This window comes from Podarcis raffonei, chromosome 8 (genome assembly GCF_027172205.1).
Source record: "Podarcis raffonei isolate rPodRaf1 chromosome 8, rPodRaf1.pri, whole genome shotgun sequence".
Taxonomy (NCBI): domain Eukaryota; kingdom Metazoa; phylum Chordata; class Lepidosauria; order Squamata; family Lacertidae; genus Podarcis; species Podarcis raffonei.
Window position 1 is genome coordinate 57,286,510 of NC_070609.1, and position 23,287 is coordinate 57,309,796.

At 44.4% G+C, this 23,287-nt stretch overlaps 1 long non-coding RNA gene across 1 annotated transcript in view; it reads right to left on the reverse strand.

Moving 5' to 3' along the window:
* Positions 1–23,287, reverse strand: part of LOC128419472 (uncharacterized) — a 69,057-nt gene that overhangs the window by 18,228 nt on the left and 27,542 nt on the right. The window contains exon 2 of the long non-coding RNA XR_008331856.1: positions 4,651–4,731. This is a non-coding gene — a long non-coding RNA (uncharacterized LOC128419472). The remainder of the gene's footprint in view (positions 1–4,650; positions 4,732–23,287) is intronic.

Sequence of the window (23,287 nt, forward strand, 5' to 3'; positions counted from 1 at the left end):
GGCGATGGTGGCTTGGGCTGATGGAAGTTGGCATCCAATAACGTCTGGAGGGCACCACACTGGTACCCCTGGTCTACATTTACTGCCAGCAGCTGTCTAGGGTTTCAGACAAGGAATATTTCCAACCTACCTGGAAAAGCCACGGATTGAACCTTGGATCACTGAGCTATGACCCGCCCCCATGCAGCTGTGGCTCTTAAGTTTGCATCATCAGGGGGAGGGGGAAATCTGCTGCTCACAAACCTCACAGAAAGTCGTGTGTGTGTTTTACAGACAGCAGCCGATCAGCCTTTCAGTGCCGCGTCTTCCCAGTTACCAGTTCCAAATCTATATTTTATGGTGCGTATCACATATACTTATATCCCCTGTGCAGAATCATTAATCTGCTCCCTGGCTGTGCAAGCTACTTTCTGAATATTTTATCATCTCTCATTCTACTTCCAAACTAATGTATATTTACAAATTCAGCCTCCTACGGGCAGACCGATATTGTTTTCTTTCTGCGTTTGAGTGCCAAGGCACAGGCATCCGATATAGATAGAAGCATCTATTCCCAGCCACTTTTGTTGAATAGAGAGAACCAATCCTATCTCACGCTGTGTGGGAGAAGAAGAGGGGGACAGGGACAATTTGCATAATGCAAACGCGGGGGAAATAGTCAGCAAATGGGGGGGGGGGAGCAATACCTTGCTACATACCAAAGGGCGACTTATCTTTCAGCAAGCCCTCCCTGAATCCAAATAACACTTCAGTAAAGTGGTATGGAAGTGATTTTCTCCCATAGTCTATACTAAGGTTACCAGATGTCCCCGTTTCCCGGGAACAGTCCCCGGATTTACAAATCAGTCCCCATACAAAATCCTATCATTCCTACTGAAGTTGAAAAGTGTCCCCGGATTCATTGAAAAAAATCTGGTAACCTTAGTCTATACCCTTATTCACTAGGCACTCACAGAGAGGTTAGGCTGGCCTCAACTAGAGCCAGGGCCTTCTCAGCTGCGGCTCCAATCTGGTGGAACGCTCTGTCACAAGAGACTAGGGCCCTGCGGGACCTGACATCTTTCCGCAGGGCCTGCAAGACAGAGTTGTTCCACCAGGCCTTTGGTCAGGGCGCAGCCTGACTCCCTCCTCTGGCAACCTGCACAGAGTTTTGCTTAATGGTTGCCATTAACTTGATTTTAATTAATTTTTATAATGAAATATTTTTAGAATGTCGGTTTATTTGATTGTTTGATTATTTGATTGTTGTTAGCCGCCCTGAGCCCGGCTTCGGCTGGGGAGGGCGGGATATAAATAAAATGTATTATTATTATTATTATTATTATTAATACCTAGGATACATAGGAGGTTTTGCAAACGGCAGATCTCCCTCCAGCTTCAAATGCAGCTTATCCAGTTAAAAGGTTAGGAACAAGACAATGGGAAAAAACCATAGACCAGAGATTCCCCAAGTATGGTCAGCTGGCAGTGGTGGCTGGTGCCCATTGGAACTGGTGGGGCAGAAGGTGCAGAAGCCAACAGTAGGTGGAGCCAGAGAGTCAATGACTGGTGGAGCCATCTAATTCTACTTTTGTCCCATCCTCCTCCTTCCTGTTGAGCTCTGTAGGAGCGAGGCAGAGACTATGGAGGAGGAAGTTGACAGGCAGTGCCACCTCATTGGACTTGTTGTAAATAAGAAGGCAGCTGGGCTTGGAGGAACCAAGACTGAGGATGGTGAGGAAGTGTCCCACTTGCCCTAATGGACTGCCTTCCACAGGGTCTACAAGCTTCTTTCAGGTGGTCCATGACAGTGACTACAGTGTTTTTTGCACCATAAGGACATAAGAAGAGCCTGTTGGATCAGACCAATGGCCCATCTAGTCCAGCATCCTGTTCTCCCATTGGTCAACCAGATGCCTGTGAGAAACCAATGAGCAGGACCTGAGCACAAGAGCACTTTCCTCTCCTGCAGTTTCTAGCAACTAGTATTCAGAAGCATTGCTGCCTCCAACTGTCTTATCAACTTGTCTAATCCTTTCAAAGTCATCACTGCCTCCTGGGGCAGTGGGTGGGAAGAAGTCCTTTCTTTCATCTCCCAACATTCAACTTCTTTGGATGTCCATGAGTTCTAGTGTTATGGGGTGGTGGGGAATTTCTCTCTCCACTCTCTCCATGCCATGCATAATTTTATAAACTCCTATCGGGTCACCTCTTGCTCGCCTTTTCTCTAAACGAAAAAGTCCCAAACGCTGTAACCTTTCCTTATAGGGGAGTAGCTTCGGATACAAATGGATTGTCGCTAATGTCATGTGTACTTGACTTTAAACACCAGTGGTAGGAAGTGCGCTGGAGCCAGAGAAAGCAGTAACGTCTACACAGCCTATGTTCCTGGATCAACACAGTGGAGCAGTTTAGTCGTTATGTCAAACCATGCTTTTCCTTTACATAAATGAGTGACAAAGGACCTTGCATTCACATGCTCATTCCTCCCTTCACACACAACCATTTCTTCTCTCGAAACAAAGCTTGAAGCAAACCAGTAGCCAGTGGCTACTGGTCAATATATTGCCTCCACTATCAGAAGTTGTGTGCCTCTGAATACCTGTTGCTTAGGATTCATGAGTGAGAAATGACTATTGTGCTCATGTCCCACTTGTGGGTGTGCCCTAGATATCTGATTGGCCACTGTGGGAACAGAATGCTGGACTAGATGTACCTTTGGCCTCATGAAGCAGGACTCTTGTGTTCTCAAGAACTACCTAAAGGTAAATAAAGGTAAAGGGACCCCTGACCATTAGGTCCAGTCGTGACCGACTCCGGGGTTGCGGCGCTCATCTCGCTTTATTGGCCGAGGGAGCCAGCGTACAGCTTCCGGGTCATGTGGTCAGCATGAATAAGCCGCTTCTGGCGAACCAGAGCAGCGCACGGAAATGCCGTTTACCTTCCCGCCGGAGCGGTACCTATTTATCTGCTTGCACTTTGACATGCAAACTCAGCCAGATTCTCCAAGAACTTGCTGAGACACCTTGATGTTTAGCCTTGGTTCAGGAGCACAGTTTTAATCTCCTTCCCAGGTGCTGACTCTTGCCTTGTCTTGCCCTGAGAATCAGGAACTACTGACCTCCCTTTGCTTGGGCCATCACCCTTCCTCAGTGGTGGAAATCCCTGTGGATCATGACAGCCTAATGGTAGGGTTGACTCTCAGCTGGCTTAGATGGGTAGAAGCTGCCCCTCTGATCTCCTGACCACGCACCACAAATGGCTTTGAAGGCCAATTGTTCAGGGATTTAGATGTCAACTGATGGGACAGGTTCACAGAGGAGGATGTGGTACTTTTGGAACACTGGTGTTCTGCAAAGGCTCTCTCAATGACAAATGCTGATTCTGGCTAAGTAGGACAATTAGTCTTCTCATTCTTGTTCAAATTTCCTTATGTGTCTAGCTTGAAGGAAGCTCCCACCCCACCAGCTGTCATCTGCACCCAGCACAAAGGCCAGTTTCTTGGAGGATAAATTTAACTTCTAATGAGAGCAAAAGCAAATTTATTCCATACACTGTGTGTGCTGTTCTAAAATTGCTCTTTAAAAGCTTTTGAGCCCAGCATAAAGCAAAGAGATGTGACAATGTTAGAGTCTTTTCCTTTCTTTTCTTGGTGGCCTGACTGTTAACTAAGGCATGTGTATTTTCTATGGAATTAAAGCATGCCAAGAATAGATTTGTGTGATATGCAAAAAACCAAAGAAAGAAGCTGCCTGACTGTTCTTTCTTGGGACATTTTAACAGACACTAGATACTCTTGTTACTTTGATCCAGAATAGATTTGAGGCTGGTTTCTAGAGATAAAAGTATTTTTGTTTTCTATTATATTACCCCTGTTATTGATTGACCAACAGAAGGCTACCTCCGGCACACAATTAAAGGGACACCATCAAAGCTACACACACACCCCTTCTGAGATTTCACTTTCTACTTCAAATCAAATATTTTGTTTTTCATACGAATAACAAAGACCCTAGAACTGGTATCCCATAATGGCACGTGATTCTCCCCATGCCAAGGTACCTCAGAGGAAAAGGCGGGGAGGTTGATTTACATATAACACTGCAATCCTATTTCCACTTCCCTGTGAATGAGCCCCACTGAATTCAATGGGACTTACTTCTGAAGTCACATCCACACCATTTAAAAGCACATTTATAGCACACGGGAACTGTAGTTTACCTCTCACAGAGAAACAGTTCCTGGAACCCTTAACAAACCACAATTTCCAGGAAGCTTTAAATGTGTTTTAGATGTACCGTATGGGTATGATATAAGATCACATTGAAAATGACCCTTCTAAGAGCAAAGGGAAGGTCATCATCCTGTTTCAAGGGGAGATGACATTGTCCTGTCTCTGCCCATTAAAATAGTTTTGGTTTGTCTGGACAGTTTGATTCTGCTGCTTTAATTAATTTGCTTCTTGATTAACTGGTTATTTATTACATTTTATACCATCCTTCTACCAAGGAGTCAAAACCTTTAGCATTACATGAAACAGGGCGACAAATGCAACTAGGGGAAAATAGTTTTATTTATTTATAAAAAAATATGTACGTGTGACCAACTCACATAAAATATCAAGATGGTATACAGCATTATTTTTCTAGAGAAAGAGGTGTTGGAACTCACCATGTACGCCTCCCTTGTTCTCTTATAATGACAACAGCGCCCACCTGAGAGGTTCTAGAACTGGGTTCTGGCGAGTTCTGGCTGAAAAAAGCCGTGGCAGTATACGACAATGTATAGAAGTACAATGAAACATAAAATACCAAGTAATCATTAAAATGACTGGCTAATCAGGGAAATTTAAATGGTTGCATAGGCCTGTTGGCGTGAAGAGGTATTCGAGAGACAGATGAAAGTCAAAAGTGAGGGTAACTGCAGAATCTCTGCCAGAAGTCTCACAGCATGGGGCTGGCAACAATCAGTGAATGATGTCTAGTTGAGGCCAGTTGGGCCTCTGTGACACAGGGGACAACTAACGACGCTCCTCTGGATAACCTCTGTGATTGAGCAGGGATGGAATGGCTCAGGCCCTTCCTGAAGATACCCTGGACTGAAACTGTTCAGGGCTTTGGGTGTTAATAGAAGAGCCTTGAATTTGGCCTGGTGGCATATGGGCAGCCAGTGCAGATGTTTCAGCAAAGATGTCACATGCTGTCAGCACAGCTTTTCGTGCTGAGCTACAAAGAACATACTTTGAGGTACAGCTGTAGGAAACGGGCTCAGAGCATGCTCAGATTGCCCCTTCAAGGCAGCCCTATTAGGTCAATACTGTGGCTGCTGGTTAGCCTCATAACAAGAGATGTAGTAGAAACCTTCATAGTAGGGCTGTCTTTCAGGCAGTCTGATCATTCAAATGATTTTTTCTGATTAGAGACACACAGGAGGGGCGGGGCTCTTTGCCACAGCAATACTTTTGGATTAGGATTGGCCGAGTGCTGCAGAGACCTCTATGGCCAGAGAAACATAGACAGAAATGTTATTCGAGTTAAACCAAGTACAAGATGTGTGTGCAATAGGAAAGCATGTGGCTTTGAGATTTATTTATTTTTGGGGGTGGGGGAGGTTAAAATTGCTACGCAATTTCCTTGGGAGGGTCATACCCCCCTGTTTGAGAACCCCTGCTCCAAACGAGAAAACAAGAACTGGACATTTTGCAGTGACGGAGAAATGCACTGCAAAGTGTGGGATAATGACTGCTTGATGCAACGGTCATATAACCTCCACACACAGAATCAGAACGAACAATCAATACATAGCTAACACCATCTAACTTCCCTGCAAATGTTCTGCAAATGCTCAGGATGAATACTCAATAAATAGATGGTCTGGGAATGACCCCAATAGCTAACGCCTGGCTCTTCTTAGCTCAGTTGATAGAGCATGAGATTCCTAATCTCAAGGCCATGGGTTCAAGCTCCACCTTGGGCAAAGGATTCCTGCATTGCATGGGGTTCGACTAGATGACCCTTGTAAAAAGGTAAAGGGACCCCTGACCATTATTAGGTCCAGGCGTGACAGATTCTGGGGTTGCGGCGCTCATCTCGCTTTATTGGCCGAGGGAGCCGGCATACAGCTTCCGGGTCATGTGGCCAGCATGACTAAGCCACTTCTGGCAAACCAGAGCAGCGTATGGAAATGCCGTTTACCTTCCCGCCGGAGTGGTACCTATTTATCTACTTGCACTTTGATGTGCTTTTGAACTGCTAGGTTGGCAGGAGTAGGGACCGAGCAACGGGAGCTCACCCCGCCGCAGGGATTCGAACCGCCAACCTTTTGATCGGCAAGTCCTAGGCTCTGTGGTTTAACCCACAGCGCCACCCGCGTCCCAGATGACCCTTGTAGTTCCTTCCAACTCTACAATGCTATGAGTCTGTGCTCTGTTACCTCACCCAAACAACGCTCTTGTCTTGGAGTTCTAACATGGCACAACCACGGTTGGCTTGACCAGAAACCTATAAAAGTGTGTGTGGAGGGAGAATTAAAAGCTTCTTGTTAAGCAGTAGACAAGCAGTCTCCTCCAACAAAGACATGCCTCCTTCAGTGGTAATGCGATTCATTTTCCTCTAAGAGGAGAAGACTGATATTTCAATACATAAAGAGAGCCATTTGGGTGACATTTAACTAGCCTCAAACCTCTGGCTTCCTCACTAACCTAAGATCTGCCTTGAGGCTTTCCTGGACAAAAGAGGCCTTCTCCTCCACAGGACTTCAAAGAAACTAGGGAACTCCTGCTCTACACCCCCCTCCCCGCCCCCACAAAGGAGAGTAAGCTAGTCAGCCACTGTGTCAGAAATACAAAATCAAAATATTATGAATGCAAATTTAAGGAATGCAAAAAAAAAAAAATGTTGGGGGAGGGAGAGAAAAAGCTCCTCACATGGAAAAGTGCTCTGCATGTACAGTTGGAGTTTCTTTCTTTTTTTAGTAAAAAAAAAGACCCTGAAATGCAGACCTTGAATTATTCAGCAAGAAGAGGTTAAAAAGGGGGTGGTGAACATAGCAAAGAAGCTTATTATGTTTGCCTTGATTCATAGACTATTAGGTATACAAAAAAGAAAAAGGAATTTGGTTACGCTTGCTTATCTCCTAACCTTATAAATTTGGGATTAACAGATCAAAGGAGGATTTGGTTCAGCTGATGGAAAATGTGAGATCTTTTAGAGCAGCCTGGTCTCTCCCTCTCTGTCCCTCATGATCAAATGGGCTCAAGCAATTGGGAGAATAAACGGGGTAGGTTTTGCCGTTCTTTTTTTCAAGCTGGTGCGCTTCTTAATTATTTATGTGCATTTGAGTTGTGTCGTACAATACACTTAACGTGCAAAATTTAAACAGCAACAGGTATTAAAAGGGAGGGCTTGACTAGCGGGATATGAGCAACGTTTATGGCCTCATCATGGGAACCACAAGGAAAAACTCTAGAGTCTGCAGTAATAGGAGGGGGTTTAATTGCCATCGTGATCTCGTATATCACATTACCAAAGCCACAAGCTTGCTTCTGGAGTCCCAAAGGTATTGTTAGATCCTGACATGCATCAGGAATTTGCCCATCCTTAGCAATTCTTCATTGCTTTAGGAGGGCTGCAAAACACAGGAGGAAAATTAAGATGAACGTGAAGATTTATATGGGAATGTACACTGGATGTGCATTTTGGACCACCATAAAAACGCATAATATGTATTGATGGATCATGTCAGGGGCCCATCTAGTTAGTTATCTGTCTCTGACAACAGCTAAGCAGATACCCCAAGAAAGCTGTCATGTTTACACCATGTATTTAAAGCACATGGCTTTCCCCTAAAGAACCCTGGAAACTGTAGTCTGTTAAGGGGGTTAGGAATTGTAGCTCTGTGACGGCCAAACTACAGCTCCCAGGATGCTTTGGGGGAAAGCCATGTTCTTTAAATGTAGGGTTGCCATAAGTCCAGAATTTCCCGGACATAGCCAGAGTACGGCAGTTGGAAGCAGTGTCCAGGCGGAAATTGCTGCAATGTTTGGGAAAATCCGGACATATGGCAACCCATGTCTAGATTTTGACGAATTCCCTTAAAAATAGCTCAAAAACTTCTTCTTTTTAGAAATTACAAAAAGAGCTCAAAAACTCTTGTGTCCAGATTTCAGATTTTCGCTTTTTGAAATATGGAAACCCTCGTCAAAGGCTCCGTTCTTAGCTGCTTGGTCAGTAGCCATAGATAAACAAATGCCTTCACAACATGTTTAAACACCTTTTCTTTCTTTTTAAAAACCCAGCTTGTGTTTCATTCCACTTTCACATGACCTTTAGGGTTCATGGCTGTCACGTTTATTGGACAGCCTGGCTAAAACTCCCCCTATGTTTCCACAAGCCTAAAAAGGTCACATAAATGCTGACTGCTGCTTCAAAAGTCAGGCTAGGCCAACCACCTGCGCTCCTGAAGATGAGCTGTTGTGACTGGGTGCAAGAATTGAGGTTAGAGAATGTTAAAGGAGCATCATTCCTTCTCACAGAAAACTCAGGTAGTGAGTGCCGCTTGAATTGTAGTCAAAATGGATCAAACGAGAAGCAAGCAGGAGCTATCAGTATGCGCAGGGGGAACAAAAGGCTTACAGAAGGTTTTTTTAAAATAATAATCATATTATTATCAGAGGGGGAGTGGAATTCCCTGTTTGGAAAGAATAACTGGCTAGGAGGGGCAGTCCCTTTAGGAGGAAGAATGTACTGCAACATTTTGTTGCAGGTTTCACTTGTCTTTATGATATTCAAGTGGCATGCTGGGGTGCAGGTTTGCAGGGAGAAGAGTGAATGGTTCAGAATGGTCTCCTCCTCACTTCCGTTCATGGAAACCTCCACTGGATCTAAGCACTTCCTGTTCACGGAAGGGGTTTGGGAGCCAAGTCACAGGTTCAGCCCCTGGCACCTGTACCCAAGGTTTACCATCTCTGGGAACTAGTTTGGACAGTCACAGTAACTCCATACACTGGCTTGCTGTGACATTCAAACTGGGCCATAGAATGGCCAATGAACAGTCAGTGACCAGCGCTAGATTACCCAATCAGCAGACTGGAAGCTGCGCAGAGTGGCTGGGGCGACCCAGTCAGACGGGTGGCATAAAAATAATAAAATTATGAGTATCATTAAGCACATACTTAGGGCACCAGCAAAGCAGGGGCAGCAGAAAGAAAGAAAAAGATTTTTATTTTATTTTTTTTAAAAGAATTTTACATTTGATTTTTTTTAAATAAGCAACAAATCATCGTGGGGGGCAAATCATAACTTGGTTAAACTTCCTTCACTCCACCCTGTTGCCACATTTTTCTGTTCTGTTTTTATTATTTATCCCCACCTAAACCAGTGATGAAGGAGGATCCTACTATCATAGATCAAAATAGTTTGAGGAAATCAGATCCTGTCATGTGTTGCAATAAATATATGTTTTCCTTTATTTTAAAATTATGATTTTATGGTTTAGTGGTGTTTTGTTTGGAATTAGATTTGGGGAACACCATCACCCTTTCAGTGCTTAGGGCCTCTAAAGGTCTTTATTCATCCCTGACAGAGACATTGCATATTTTCCACACAAATTTTGTGCGAGCACACGGACACACACGCGCACGCGCACACACACACACACACACACACACACACACACACACACAATTGGGTTGAATGCTTGAGAAACTGGTCATTTGGAAGAGTCCTAAGTTAATACTGTCTTCCAGCATCAGGCCCTGCTCTTCATTTTGTAAGCTGGTAATTCTGGGCTGGCTGGTGGGATTGTTGTCCCCTGGGCTTCAGGGATTCACCTGTGGAATGATGACAAAACCCATACTGCAAGAGAGAGAAAGAGAGAGAGGTGTGCTTGTGCTGGATGGTGAGAGTCTGCAAATATAGAAGTAGTTTCCTCTTTGTTAGCAGCCTTGTTGGCAGGCAACTGAGCGTGGATAAACTATGTGAGGATTAGGTTTCATTCTCTGAATGGCATCATTCAAAGAAAGGCACAAGGTGAAAGGTTTAAAATCAAAAGAACAGTTTGCTTTCATAAGCAGCTAGCGGCGTTTCTTCACCCGGCGAACGCTTGCTTAGCCTCACAGACACTTTCGGGCCTTTCGGCAAGCATCTTTGCCTTTCCTCTGTATTAGCATTATTTCACCCGCGTTAATAAAACAAACTCTCATACCAGACATTTTGACAAATGCTGAGTCATCAGCCCCCTTTCCCCTGGGGCAGACATGGACTGGAAAAACCGAGATGCCATGTGACATTTGACACAAGGAGAAGGCAGGGTTTCCAGAGGGTTCACCACCTATCCTGAAGGAGAGCCCTGCTAGATTCGAGGAAAGTTGTCTAGTATCCTGTTCCTCACGGTGGCAGTCAGATGCCTGTGGGGAGTTCGGAAGGCAAATCATGAGCAAAGACATTGCCTGGGCTCAATTCAAGGTGCTCACATTCGTGCTTAAAGCCCTAAACGACTTAGGCCCCAAATATCTGAAAGAGACCTCCTTCTCTATAGAGCCCCATGAACGTGAAGATCAGGAGAGGGGGTCCTATTGTTAGCTCTTATCACCGCCCCACCTCCGAAGTTTGGGGTGTTTGTCTTGGGGTCTAGGGAGAGGGCACTGTCTGTGGCAGCCCCAAAGTTGAGGAACTCCCTCCCCACAGAGGTGCACTTTTGGTGAATGCTGAAGATGCGCCATTTTACTCCAGCCTTTGACACCTGAGAGGTGTGTTTTCAGGTCCACCCTATTCCCATGACTGTACAGTATTCTGTTTTAACTGGGAGATTTTCAGACTCTCCAAGTGTCCCTATTTTCCAGGGATAGTGCCGGATTTACAGAAGCCGTCTCAGTTTCTGATTTGATCCTGGAATATCCCACTTTTCCTTAGGACATTCCTATTTTCATCAGAGAAATGTTGGAGAGTATGGAGTTATCTGACCAACGAGCCATCTGAAGGCAGCCCTGTAAAGGGAGGTGTTGTAATGTTTAATGTTTCATTATGTTTTTATATATGTCGGAAGCTGCCTAGTGTGCCTGTGGATGAGGTGTAAATAGTACAATAACAATAATAACAACAGTTGTTGTTGTTGCTGCTGTGGAATGGGACATCCCTATTTTCATCGGAGAAATGTTGGAGGGTGTGTTTTTTCATTCTGAATTCTAAATGAGACCTGCTGAGAAGCTTAAATACAGTCCCAAAATAATGTAGAGTAGGGGGAGGTCACAAAAGTGGCACACCACATTCCACCAGATCACTGGCCTATTTAGGAACAAAGGAAGCTGAGATCAGAGGCAGCATGAAGAGGACCTACACCCACCTCATCCAGCCTTCTCCCCTCCACTCAGGTCCTTCTGTTATTACAAACACGTTTTTCTTTTTAAAGATATTTATTGAAATTTTCCACTTTAATACAAAAAAAATCAAAAAAGAAAAAACAAAAAAAGTTAAAAACACATAAAGTTTACAATCCTTATTTTTCTATAACATATTTCCCTGACTTCCCCACACCTCCCCTTCTTATATTCCAATTCAAATTGTTAATTCAACAAGTTCTTATCCCTAATTTTTAACCTTTTTCTGTTTAGTTCATTTTAAAAATGCCAATTTTACCTTATAAACATCAATATTTATACTTCAATTCTCATTCTTAAAACTTTTTTCTAAAGTCGACCCAAATTCCCTTCCACGACTTCCCCAATTTTCATACAAATAGCAAAACAAAATAAAAGCAAAAACAGATTGTAATTATGCACCCTTTGGATCCCCAAACTCCACCCCCCCTTTCCCGGTTTCAATCCCCAACAGATGTCCATCAGTCTTGATCTACTATCAGCCTGGAGATCTCACGTCCGAGGCTCTTAATTCTCTCTCAATTCCTGTCTGCCGGTTTTTTTGATAGTCCTTAATATTAAACACCAGATCTCGGAGAAGCTCTAGCCAAATGGGATCCATATTTCTTCCAGCCAGACCTCCATACTTAAAAGTGGAGCCCGAATCTTGTTTCTTACTCCTTTCAAGTCCAAATGTCCCCAAAGCTCCAACTTCCACCTTAATCAGATTTGTAATCCTTGGATCTTCAGATCTCCACATAAGGAGATCTCTCCATTCTTCAATCTCCAATTCAAACCAGATTTTCAACATCAAGTTCTTATTTTCCTTTGTAGCCATCATGTCAGGCCTCTGGCTCTCCTTTGTCATCTGCAGCATTACAGCTCCTCCTTCCTTTTCCTCAGGAACAACATATATCTCTTTCTCCACACTCTCAAAGTTCTCAAGTTTCTCTTCTTGTCCAGCTGCATAAACTTCCTGAGTCAAGTCCTTATCAAATTCAATGAATTTATTTACTGTTAAGTCCAGAGTTGCAACATTTGTAGCCAAAACATCAATTTGGCCTTGTAACTTTCCCAAGAGAACAAAAACTCTGTCCAATTTAGCTTGTATTTTCCCTCCTTCAGCCATTCTTGTAATGTCCCAAAACCCCCTCTAGAGGGATTTTGGTTACTTAATATTCCTTCCAGTTCAAATCCAAAAATCAAGTTAGTTTGTATCAGTTCTTCCTTATTTTCAACAAATTATAACCAAATTGTAACAAATATAACCAGCAGAGACAAGAGAAACAAAGTTCTCTTTTTCAGCTTTGACAGCTAATTTGACAGCTGTCAAACTCTTCAATACCTCTTCAACAGGCTCTCTCGCGGATCACTCCCGGGTCCGGGGGGGTGGCACTTCAGCTCCCAAAATTAGCTCTTATCCTCCAGTAAAATTACTTATACTGCCAAATCGTGAAATTGATATCTTTTATCCAATAAACAAGAAAAAAAATTCTCTCGACCTTAGTTAGCTGATCCTTGCTTAAGATTATTTACAAGACGGGGAGACGGACTTCCTGTTTGCGCCTTCCCCGATCGTGCCTAATTAAAAAAATAAAAAATAAATTTCTTTGTAAATCCAATTTCCATACTACTCACGGGTTGTTGCTTTTAAAGTCCAATTGTTCACAAGAAGAAGTCAGCGCTCTCCGACCATGGCATGCAGTTTCACTCCGCAGGAGAAGCAGTCGACTCTCAGCACCGCGCCGCTCACCCCGTCCTCCGTTCCGAAGCCTTTAAAAAGGCTCCTTCGCGGGTCGGGGGGGCGCAAATGGTGCCCACCGAGTCACCAAGTTCACAGGCTTCACCGCCTGTGATTTCTGAGGGTCCCCGCGTCGCCGCCGCGGCAGGACCCAACTCCTGCGGAGCCGATTCCCTCTGGAGCTCGGAGGGAATCCGCCATTAGCCGATGGCACTAACCCGGAAGTCCCTACAAACACATTTTTCAGGGGTCTGATTTTACACACTGAAGTAGCCCAAGCCTCCCCATGCAACAGTTCAAAACTTCGCTGTGTAAGATTTGGCCTTCTATCTTCCTTTTGGGTAAACAGCGTACAGAATCATTATGCAACGCCTTGTTACTTAATGATGCTGCTTTTCAACTTTCATCACAGCAAAAAACAATGGCCGGCCTGTGGTGAACGACAACAGCCGCGTCCACAGAATAAGCTCCCTCTATTTACTTTATATCTGGTTTTCCCTCTCATGTCAGTGCCAAGAACAAGCGCACACCGCAGATTTTATATCCTACAGTTAAAATTCTAAGAAGTATTACTGGTTGCTTTTCTTGGCAATGCAACAAGACGTACCTCCAGCACGCAGGTAACTGGATATGGCATTAGTCGATGCAATTTGCTGAACACAGGGAATGCTTTACAGTGTTTCTTGGTTCTGCTAATAAATAATGTAGCTTTAGCCTTTTTTAGACTCTGTGAGTGTGTACACGCACACACACATGTAGGTGTGTGCATGAACTGCTGGCTTCATATTTTAATGCCATGTTCTGGAAAAAGTCCTTGTGTCAGAGGATTTGGATCCCCCCAAAAGCCAGCATTAATAGCAAAGAAAAATGTGTCAGCAGACAACTAGTTCCTTTTCTTTCTTTCTTTCTTTCTTTCTTTCTTTCTTTCTTTCTGTATTTTTTAAAGGCTCCTCTGTGAAGTGATTTAAGAAGCATGAATGTATTTGAAAAGTAATGACATTTAATAATAATAATAAAGTAACCTTAGGAAACAAAAACAGAGGAGAAGGAAAGCTACAGCAGGCAGCAGCTTTACTTTTGTGGGGATTAGGAATTCAACACTGGGGGAACGCGAACCAGACAGAGAAACGGCAGAGACCTAAATTCCAAGGCGGTTTTTCGTGGGCACCACACAAACCCACGAAAACAGTCTCTGGCCAAAACATGTCACTGGCTGGACAAGAAACCAGAATCAAGCCCGTCAAGCCCACTCTGTACGTTGCCCAGTTGATTTCCTCATTAGGGCCCCATTGGCAGGATCATAACTGATTGTTAAACCACTCTGGGAATTGCAGCTCTCAGAGGGGAATGTGGATCTTGTAACAACTCTCAGCATCCTTAACAAACTAGAATTCCCAATTTACAACTGCTTGATACGGTTCAGGGGCCCTGACTTGGGCCCCAGGTTATGGGTGCCCAGCATGCATGCCATGACGTCATGACGTCACGCACCCTGCAGCCTCAGAACCTGACTTTGTGATGCCTCGGACGTGACTTCCAGTGCTCTGCGAAGCACTGGAAGTTGTGTCGGGGGCCCTTGGGTTCCTAGGGCCCCCTAGAGATGGCGCCCTGATATCGCTTAAAATGCACAGTACAGAGGAAGCCTAAGATGCTCTCATTCCAAATGGAATCACTCAGGGCCAAACTAGGTGACCGTCATTCATGCACGTACGACTGGTTCTTTATCTAGTGGTAGAGGAGGCCCTCCATATTCTGGACTGGAATCAGTGAGGCCAAAGGGTTAAAGCCCTCCTCCCCTACCCACCAGGAACTCAGTGTAGATTTGGTGGGGGTGGGGTGGGGTGGAAACCAGGGCCGGCCCAGGACATTTTGCCAATACAGTGGTACCTCGGTTTAAGAACAGCCCTGTTTACGAACGATTCGATTTACGAACTCCGCAAAGTAGTGTCCTGGTTTGCAAACTTTACCTCGGTCTAAGAACGGAATCCAAAAGGCGGAAGGGCACCGGCGGTGGGAGGCCTCATTAGGGAAAGCGTGCCTCGGTTTAAGAATGGTTTCAGTTTAAGAGCGGACTTCTGGAACAGATTAAGTTCGTAAACCAAGGTACCACTGTAGAGGCAAAGCAGAAAATGGCCTCTCCTCCTCTGTGTACCTCCCCGCCAATTGCCTGCCCCGCCCCCCGCCACCAGGTGGTGCGAAGTGCACAACAGAGGAGGTCAATGAGTGCAAGCGCCCTCCACGGAAGCTGGATCTGGTCGGCACTGGTGGGAGACCCCTACTCTTTAGTTTTTAAAAACCGATCAGCAGTGTGTAACAGAGAAAAGGGTGGAGGCTGTGGGCAGTCATCCTAGCTATAAAAAATGGAGTGTTACTGGTGTGCGCCTATTGGAGTGTGTTTGGCTGCAAACTGCAGTTTGTTAAGGGTACTAGCTCTGCAGTTCCCAGGATTCTTTGGGAGAAGTCAAGAGCTTTGAATGTATGGTGTGTACGCAGCTACTGTGCCAGAGCCATTGTGAGTGGCCCTCTGGGGATAGGGGAAGCAGCCTATAAAATCCCAGTGTACATATTACAACTGCTTTATTTTTATTTATTTTTCTATTTGCAGCTTCTTTATCCACAAAGATGCTCCAAGTTTGATCTTGGAAGTGTGTGGGGAAATAGCTCCATCTACTAAAAGACATTATCTGGTTTATTAGTAAATCGTGTGAAACGGCATCCTTTTTGAAAGCTCTACTGCTATAGTTTCATACCTTGGCCTCAGTACATATTGAAAAGTCTTGTATAAACAGATAAAAATGGTGGCAAAAGGCATACACATTCTCCACACTTACTGGTGAAGAGTTGGGTGTGTGGGTGTGGGTGGGTGGGTGTCTGTGTGTAATTACAGCTGTCTTGGTGCTTACAGACCCTTTCACAATCACCAGCTGTTTTCTATTTTTAGTTGTGGATAGCTTGCATTTTACAGCTTGCGATGCTTATACAAGATAAAATTAACTTAGCTCCTTTACAAGACTTTCGCAGGTTTTTTTGAGGGGGGTGGAACTGTCCTCTTGGAATTAGCAAGGGCCAGTAATAATCCTAAAGCCACCTATTTCAAACCCATGGATTTGGGTAGTGATCCTTTGCAACAGAACTTCCTTCCAGGTGACACTGAGCCTGTGCCAATAGTTGACATCTTCAAACGAAGGTTCAAGCTGTCTCTTTCTAGGTACTAGACTTGTATTGATTTATAGATATTTTCTGTTGCTGTTTGCTGTGTTTTTATTATATTATTGGCTTCTTATTTGTACAGCCGGAGTCATTAACACAGTGCCCATGGGCACACATTCACCCAGAGTCTTTCCCTGATAACCACAGTACCTCCTCCTCCAGCTGAATTTAGGCTTGAAAGAAGGCGCCTTTGACTCAGAGAGCTCACAGAGTTGCAAAGCTCCATGGCACAGCATCTGTTTGTCCCTGGCATCTCCAGCTAGGACTGGGAGAAACCCCTCTCCGAAATCATGGAGAGCCACTGCAGGTCAGTGTGGACATTGCTGAACTAAATGGACCAATGGTATGACTGAGCAGAAGGCAGCTTCCTATGCGCCTATCTACATATCGATCATATTTTCCCCACCTCTCCCTCTTTTTAGCAAGAGAGTGTGGTGTAGTGGTTAGAGTATTGGACTAGGAACTCGGTGGAAAGCAAGATTCTAGTGCCCATCAAGTCATGAGTTTCCCTGGGTGACCTTGGGCCAGTCACTGTCTCTCAACCTAACCTACCTCACAGGGTTGTTGTGAGGATTGAATGAGGATAGGGAGAAATGTGTATAAGCCATAATATTGAGCTCCTTGGAGGGGAGGAGGAGGATATAGATGCAATAAATAAATATATTAATTAATAAATGATTTTGGTATCTCCTTTGTTCCTACTGGAGATCAGTTTTCCACATTTCTCCAAAAGTTTGTGTGGAAAAACCGCCCGCACAAAAATTCATTGGCATTTTTACTGTGCATTTCTCATAATATACACATTGTCACCAGCAATTTTGCCCAATACAAGTGTTATTTTCAGTGATTCATATTTATGTACACTCAGTGGCGTAGCGTGGGGGGTGCAGGGGGGGCCGGCCGCACCGGGCGCAACATCTGGGGGTTAGGGTTAGGGGGCGCAAATCCACGGGTTAGGGGGTGCAAATTACTTGCCTTGCCCCAGGTGCTGACAACCCACGCTACGCCACTGTGCACACTTGCTCCTAAATATGCACATTTTTGTACATTTGTGGGGGGAGCACTGCAAAATTGAAATAAAATTAGTATTTTGAATGACAGCTGCATCAAAGTTTGCATATTGCTTCGGAGCAGTGTGAATTAGGCCAAATTTATCTCCCACCCTTACTTGCTAGCCTTTTAGCCATTGCTCCCTTGTGCAGCGCTGACTGAGATGCCCCATTCTGATGCTTTCTGGCAAGGATGATTTCTCGAGATGCAGTAAGGTAATTCACATAGCATTTCACTGAATAAGCAACTCCCAAATCCCACACAAATGAGGTTTACATTTTTGTTTGCAAATTACCCTCCGATTCAATAGATGCTTTCTGTAAAGATATTAACTACAAACGCTTTTCACAATGCCTCTGGTGAACCACAATGCATATGCACAATGTGGAGTGGAGCTCAAATTTGTTCAATTCATGCGGTTTTACGCAAAAACAAACAATCAAACAAACAAACACAAAGGGGGGGGGGTTGGAATGCCCAAGCTGATTTAGGAAACACTCAAATTATCTAGGCCACCCTGAGATAAGTAGGCTCTTTTGTCAACACATTGGTCACTTCAAGTGAAAAGAAAGCTATTTTGTTCAGGAGAGGTAAGAAGGAGCTGGGTTCTTCAGCCCCAACAGTACAGGGTCATTCAGTTTAAAAGCTGATGAGAAGTCGCCAGGAAAAGGACAATAGCACTTAAAGAATAAGCACCACTTAGGGTTGCCAGACCTCCAGTTCTGACCCAAAGTCTCCAGGTTGACTGGCCCCCTCCAGGTGGCAGGTGGCAGGCTTGAATCTCCAGGTGAGCAAGAGTGCCTTTAATTTGAGAGAGAGAGAGCGCTTGCAAGCTTCAGCCCAGCAGGAGTTGACTGCAAATTATAGCACAGACGCTCTGGGAGATCTGCCCTCCTTTGCCCCTTTCTCCCAATTAACCTCCATCTCCATCAGAAGGGCACCATGTTAGCCATCCTACAGACACCTCTCCCTGTAAAGTTGTATGGCAGGATTAGCTCCATGTTTTAGCAGGCCCTCAGCATAGTGCCCTCTGGTGGGCTCCTCTTACACTCCCTCCCCATTAAGCTCTTGAAATTCACTGGCGGCGACAGTAGCAGTGTCCCAGTGAAAGCAAAAGCCTGCTGGATCACGCCCAAGGCCCATCTAGTCCGGCACCCTGTTCTCAAAGTGACTAACCAGATGCCTGTGAGAAACATGCAAGCAGAATCTGAGCACAACAACACTCTCCCTGCAATTCCTAGCAACCGATATTCAGACACACATTGCTTCCAAGAGTGGAAAGAGATCAAAGCAAACGTTAGAAACTCAGATATATAAGCTAGGTGCAAAATGGCTCCTTAAACCAGGGTAGAGTCATCAAAATGGAATGCCTACTTGCCATTTTGGGGCCAGGCAGACAGAAAGTTGTATTTTTCAATAAAACTTCTGTGTTCCTGAAATTTATTCTGATGGTGCAGATAAAATATAGTGGATAGAATTCTACAGGATGTGTTGCTAGTGTGTGAAAACAGTCAAGATCCAAGGATCACCAGACATGCACCTCCAGATGGTGGAGACCTCAGGTCCGGGCATTTTTACTTGGTCGCAAAATGCGTCTGGCACGCTGATCATAGCATTTTTCATGCAGCCCCTGGAGTCTGCAATTTAGGGATAGGAAATTGCTGGTGGGGAGGGATACTTAACCCTTTACATGCTGGTCATTGCTCCCCTTTCTCATAATCAACCCCCGAGGGGGACAGATTGGGGGAAAGGAGCTCCTGAGCGCAGGGTGGGGGAGTGCCAAAAATTCAGAGAGGAAAAACTGTAGTCAAGGAGAAAGCTAAGCATCTCCTTCCCAATTGCTCCTTTCCCACTCCTAACTGCAGCCTCCAAAGATTGCCTTCATTTAAACACACACAAACACATTGCAGGAACTTATAGTACAGAATATGTAAACATCTAGATCAGCTCTGGGAACCAGCAGAAACCAGAGGGCTCTTTGATAATTCCTCACTTTTTAGTGGTAGCTCTCTCCCCTCTACTACTGGGTTAGTGGTATATTGCAAAACCAACCCTTTGAGTTCTCTTGATGGGGTCATCTCAACAAGCCTTTAATAGAAGCAGTAGTGAATGAGCTGCCCAGCTCCTTGCCCTGTATCCTTACACAGCCAGATCTCTCATCCTGCCATGTTTAGGGATATTATGATAATCACTGAAACTAAAAATGGCTTTATTTGCTCAGACTTAAAATATAAATTCTACTACTGCTCCCAGAAAACCGCCTTAGACTTATATAAAGAGCCTCTCAAAGCAGCCAGTAATTAATCTGTGATTTATCCTTAACATCGTCGAACGATCAAAGGCGGATACATATTTTGAAATGAGCAGGGGACCATAGAATGCTCGAGACCCAGCTAATATAGGGAATTATCAAAAGACCTCCCAAATGAATTGAGTTAATTCAAGCCTCCTTGTTCACAATTAGGCCATTATCTTAAAATCTGCAGTTCAGTTCCTCACCATCACATCTGCGCTCAAAAACAGACCCTCACGGGTGTTGGAGAATGGGGGGGGGGGGAGGTGAAGATTTCTAAATCCTTAAAACTTCCACATCTCCTGCTTTTTCTCTCTCTAAAAATGAACAAATGTGTTTAAAGAGATACTTCTTTTAATGTGAGATTGATGCTGTCTAACCAAATTCTTGATGTTGCTTCCATTGTACAGCAAGGTATGCTTTGAGGAAGGGGGGGGGCGTGGGGAACCAGCTTGTGTTGTGATAACAAAGACACAGAAAAATAGCTCCGTCTCCGCTTTCAAAGGGACAAGCTGTTTTAATTTCCTCTGAAGAAGCTCATTACAACATGATGGGCAAAATGTCAGGAATAATTAAACGTAGAAGGGGGGGGAGCTATTTGGAATCAATGGTCTGTTTGTGAGGACCTCCCTCCAAAAAAAATCTCTATCACCTGACAGGAATATTATTATTTTTTTGGACAATAAAGCCTCTAAGTCTAAGACAAGAAATGTGCCACAAACATTTCCTCCCACCCCATTTGCTGAAAGAAACTTGAAAGGAACTTAATGTTGGAGCAGATGGAGGTGCAAAACATCATTCACTCTCATGCTCATGCACAAATCAAGCTGTTTTGTGTGACAACAGAAGGAGCAAAGCTGTCTTGTGAAGCTCAAGAGTCAGTGGCCTTCCTTTGGTTTTATAGGGGTGGGGGTCACGCCTCCCACCAGTCCTCAGGTCACGACTCTAAACATCAGTCCATCAAGATAAGAAGGTTGCGACAGATGATATTAATTACCTGCCCTTTCAAGCCATCCCTGTCTCACATGTGGTTAACTCTTCATCATGTTCATCTCCAGGACAAAAAAAAATATAGGGGGGTGGGGGGTGGGGAGCTTCCACTGGGTTGCTTTGGCACAAGGAGTCAAGACCGTCACAGTCACAAAAACCTTCCCTTTTGCAGGCATAGACTGTGGTACAGGGTGAGTTTTTCTGGGGGTAGAAGAACTACGTGTTGGGGACAACCTCGTGGTTCCTTGGAAGCCTAGTGTGGTATCCTGTTTTCCATGGTTGCCAACCAAATGCCTCTAGGAAGGAAGTTCATTAGCTGGGCATGAAGGCAATATTACTCCTCAGCAACACTGGGACTGAAAGGACGATGTTTGCAATAAACTACCTGAACCAGTGGGGTGTGGCAAACAGAAAGCTAATCTGTTCTCCCCCCTCACTTATCTTTTAGCAACTACAGTGGTACCTTGGGTTACATATGCTTCAGGTTACATACGCTTAAGGTCACAGACTCCGCTAACCCAGAAATATTACCTCTGGTTAAGAACTTTGCTTCAGCATGAGAACAGAAATCATGCAGTGGCAGCGCAGTGGCAGCAGGAGGCCCCATTAGCTAAAGTGGTGCTTCAGGTTAAGAACAGTTTCAGGTTAAGAGCAGACCTCCAGAACGTATTAAGTTCTTAACCCGACGTACCACTGTACTTGTTAGGCTTCCTCTTAGGCTTTCCTTCCTTCCTGCTTCTTCTCCAAGTTCAGACAACATCAGTATGAGCAAACATGTGTGTGTGTATTGACTCTATTTTGGCCACATGTAAAACCTATACTTGGCAAGATCTGTATAGTTAAAGCTATGGTTTTCCCAGTAGTGATGTATGGAAGTGAGAGCTGGACCATAAAGAAGGCTGATCGCCGAAGAATTGATGCTTTTGAATTATGGTGCTGGAGGAGACTCTTGAGAGTCCCATGGACTGCAAGAAGATCAAACCGATCCATTCTTAAGGAAATCAGCCCTGAGTGCTCACTGGAAGGACAGATCCTGAAGCTGAGGCTCCAATACTTTGGCCACCTCATGAGAAGAGAAGACTCCCTGGAAAAGACCCTGATGTTAGGAAAGATTGAGGGCACAAGGAGAAGGGGATGACAGAGGACGAGATGGTTGGACAGTGTTCTCGAAGCTACCAGCATGAGTTTGACCAAACTGCGGGAGGCAGTGGAAGACAGAAGTGCCTGGCATGCTCTGGTCCATGGGGTCACGAAGAGTCGGACAAGACTAAATGACTAAACAACAACAAAAACCTATACTTAAGGTTCTCTTTGTTTGGCACGAGTAATAAAAGTTTTCTTTATCCATTCAACCGGCAGTCTTACCAGTCAATTTTATTTCTTCACACCATTGCAATATATTTACCAAACTTCCAACAAGCATCTGGTATGGAGTGACATACAGCCTCTTAAGCCTAGTGGTTTGTTTAACCATTGTGGCTAATAGCCTCTGACAGACCTATCCTCTCTCTGAGTCCTCCTTTAAAGTCATCTAAATTAGTGGCCATCCCTCCATCCTGCCTCTGGCTTCACAGCAGACTTCTAACTTCAGTGAGGATTTTAAGGCCACATCCACACCAGACATTTAAAGCACTATGATACCGCTTTAAACAGTCATGGCTTCCCCTAAATAATTATGGGTGCTGTAGTTTGTTAAAGATGCTGCCTGCTGACAGCTGTTTGGAGACCCCCCCCCCATTCCCCTCACAGTTTTTGTAGACTGCTTTGCGTTTTTTCTTTCTGTTTTACAATCAAGCAGCGGATGGATTTTATGAAATGAATAAAATAAGCAGATAAAATAAAACAAGTGCTATGATATTTAAGGGTGGTTTATAAATTAATTGCTATTCACAGGGAACTCTGGGAACTGTGACAACTTTCTTGTTTCATTTGTTCCAGATGAAAAGAATGACCTCATGGACCCACTCCCTGGGCTTAGATGTGGGTATGGAAATCCAATGTGCTGGCACTGATGGGGGGCTGATGTTGACATGTTGATTTCAAACATCTAGTCAGATATTCGGCTACAGGCCTCTTCTCTGGCTAGAATACCATGACAAATGCCTGAGTAAAGAGATCAGGCCAGGAACATGCATGTTTCTCTTCCCTTCCCTCTCCAAAGATTGTGGCAGAGGAATTCAATTTATGCCAGGTCCTGGTTTCCTAAAAGAATAAAGAGTCACAAAAAGTTAAGCCAAATGGATTAACATTTAAAGGAATGTGTTTCTCTCCGGGACATTGGCTCCCACAATCTGGTCTCCTTGTGTTTATAGCGACAGGTGCAGGTTAGCTCTTTATCTACAGCAAATCAACCAGGGGAAGAAACTACCGCCATCTATAGTACATCTTTTAAAGGCTAGATAGCAAATGTCAGAACTATTTGATCTGGTTTTAGAAACCAACTTTCAAGATTTTGCAAGATTTCACGTGCATGTATATATCTACACACACTTTGAAAAGATTTTAAAGACAGATTTCTTTTTTAAAGAACAAACTTTTATGTGCGTATAAAATGGGAAAGCATGCTCAAAGTCTTGGGCAAAGAGAAAGCAGGGGAGAGAGCTATCTGCAGTGCACCATAAATCTATCCAATTGTGTGCCAGCAGCTGGATCTTTTTATGTGTGACATATG